The following is a 3,380-nucleotide window of genomic DNA, read 5'->3' on the forward strand; positions in this document are numbered from 1 at the left end:
TTAAGGGATGCCAAAACGCATAAAAAATGAATTAAGCTTAAAGGTTGTCATATTGGGAAGGAAATAAAGTTTTTCGCCAAAAAAATCACTGTTTTAGGTTATTACATGATTTAAAAAAAAAAACCAGTATCAATTTTTGGAGATACTGAATATTATAGTAGATTACTCTTAATTAATTATTTGTATTGTAGGTTTTACTAAGCTAGGATAGCTATCTCCAGTAATATATATCTTTGTTTTACAAAGTGATGCTTCGTTGCAATTAGCGAAGTGATTTCTTTATTATTAATAGGTTTCAAAAAACACAGGTGCTCCCAAAAAATTAAATTTTAACTTTTTTTTTAAATATTTAATATTTCAGTATAAAGCAAACAATCCTTAACTTTTTTTTTTTTTTTTTGGGGGAGGCTACAAACCCTCCATTTTACCCGAGCGTTTTTCTAGAAACTTGAAAATACTCGAGCAGCAAAATTCAGATTTAGGCACATCCTTAATCATCATACATTGATTTTCTCTGTTTTGATGCCTTCAAGTTTTTTTTAATATTTAAAAAAATCATCGAAGAAAGTAAAAAAAAAAACTATTAATGACCCATGCATACAATTTAATAGCCGGTTATATACAATTTTCTCTACTGCTTGGTTGTTTGGGGCAAAAATAGGGCAGTTTTCTCTAAATTACAGCAAGGAATCGAAGAATTAGACGAGCTGAATGAAGTTCAGGAAATCCTTCTTTTTAACAGATTCTTATCTTATTTTATTTTCAAAACCTTCCCCCCCCCCAAAAAAAAAGCTGATAAAATTATTATGGTTTTCATTTCAACAGTGCTCATTGGAACTAAAGTTAAGCATTAAAACTTTATTTTTAAGCATTGCTGATTTAGATTTAACGTATAATAATGTTTTGTTATAGGTTCCATGAGTTGACACCAAAGCCAATGTTATATATTTTTCTAAATTATACGAGATTGATCTTATCTTCTAGTACACATTTTATTATTTTCAAACTGGAATAACATTGGTGCAAAAACACGGAGGAGGACAACCAGACATCTTATCTTTGAACCGAGCAAGCTGATAGTGTTGGAAAGAGCAAAGAAGATTCGAAATTTTCTCAAAGACAAGCAAAATTTGGTAAAAATTTTGCTGTTTCTGATGAATAAATTTTCAGGGTTGATGCCATTGTGAATAAGCAGAACAGTCGCTACATCACAGCCCCAATATCCAGATAATGTCTCAGCTTTAGTGAGAAATGCTGAGACATTGTCTGGATAAAAAACCAGCCACAACCACGGTCTTAAGTGTTGTGGAGTCTATCCTTCCATTTTTGTGGAGATGAGGGAGCGAGGCGTCTTAATGCAGATTCTTACAACGAACTTCTGGATAAGAAAGTGCTACCTTGGCCCATAAAAAAGTTTGGGGACAACGTTGTTTTCAATCAAGACGGAGCTCCGTGATATCTCATTGCTAAGACTCTATTATACCTACCTGGGGGTGGGGGTTTTATATTGAATAAAAGTTGTCTCAAGCACTATTTTCAGATGATTTGTTTTATGTTAATGCCCTCACAAAACCTCTCATTTAAATTTTACTGGTGCAAAATTCAATAAAATATGTACCACTAGATAAGATCAACCTTGTATATACACAACATACAACCAATATTTTAAAAACATATTTCGCTCAACTATACGCTTTATATTCAAGTTTCTAGAATGTGTTAATATACTCAATTCAGTATACTTTAAAAACTTCATGGGATTTATAATACTTAATTAAGCTTCGACATTCTTTCAATTTCATTTTACTCTTTCAGGTCATACTACTTTAAGAAATGCAATATGTGGTGACTCCAAAGGATTCATCAGACAAATTTGATAAAAAAAAAAAAAAATTCTAACTTACTTTTGTGTTGACGAATCACACATAAATAAACTACGATCTCTTTTTTTTGTTAATAATTATTATTTTACTTTTTCTGTGGTAATCTTCATGAGAGGCTGGGTGTTAATAATTACTTACTAGGAGGTACCGTGACTAAAAAAAATTATTTATTATTATACCTGGCGTTATTTCCGAATAACGATAGGAGGGATCCACATTTTATCGGATCCAGGTCGGTTTGAATCTTTAGACCTTAATTGAGTAAATTTTGGGCACCCAACTTTTCGGATCCAGATATAAAACTAAAGTTGGACAGATACTTGTCTCGAATTTTATAATCATTTTACCCCAAGTACAGACTTAAATAAAAAGGTATTTTATTATAATATTTTTTACGCAATATTAGATTTATTGTACTTCACAACCTCTCCTCCGAAAAAAAAAAAAATAACTTAAAGAACCCAAAAATTAGTCGGTAGCTAGCTAAATCTTCTATCTGTGCAATTATATTTGAATAACAGTTGATAACTCTTAACACCTCAATAAGAACTAATTAATATCCAACCAATCAATATGAAGAATACTGATTAGAGAAAAAAAAGAAAACACTTCTACAGCTAATAACAAAATACAGTGTACATTTTAGTGTTTGTTTGTATGATGTTACTTCGCTAACACAAAAGTATTGGGTATTTTGTGGTCAGCTGAAGATGTTTTGTTTCTTTTTTTCCTAATTAATGTTATTAATGTTGATTGGCCGAATTGTAAATAGCGTCTTTTAAACTATGAACAATTCAAAGTAATCATTGAAACATAGTTCCATAGTTGAGAAAAATTGGCTAAAAACCAAATGATTTATTTTCCCTGTCTTTCTATTTCTTTTCGGGGAAAAAGTTGTGTATTACAATGAAGGTAACGACGTGTGAGATAATCTCGTGTGGAATAACCATGTAGTGCAACTGTTTATGTAGATGTCGCTCCAATCACTAATCAAGATAAATAGAGTGAATGTTTGATATATATACAATCTTTTTTTTAAAGCTAGGATTAAGTATCAAGCAATAATTGTATAAACTTTTTAAGATCTGGAAAATGCCTCAGATCTTTTTTTTATTCACCGTAAAAGTTCGAGTACCTGAAACAAGTTAGGGTCTTGGATCTTTTCGAATAATACACGTTTACTTATGTTGTACCCAGGTACTTTGGATCCAGGTCCAAGACCCGACTTAGAATTATCTAATAATTTCATTGAAAGAATTGGCTAACGACTACCAACTGATTATGAGCCTTTTCCCTGTTTCTTTTTTAAGAAAATGTTGCAAGGTAAAATCTAGATAACGACATGAAACTCGTTTGTAATTTTCATACTTTTAAAATCTAATTTATGGTTGCATTTTTCTATAACGATTTGATAATAAATCTATCGTTGCAAGGAATTGCCAATGTTTCTGAATATTTATAGCAACATGGTAGAAATAAATAGCTCTGCTTTACATA

Source organism: Lepeophtheirus salmonis, chromosome 6, assembly GCF_016086655.4.
Source record: "Lepeophtheirus salmonis chromosome 6, UVic_Lsal_1.4, whole genome shotgun sequence".
Taxonomy (NCBI): Eukaryota; Metazoa; Arthropoda; class Copepoda; order Siphonostomatoida; family Caligidae; genus Lepeophtheirus; species Lepeophtheirus salmonis.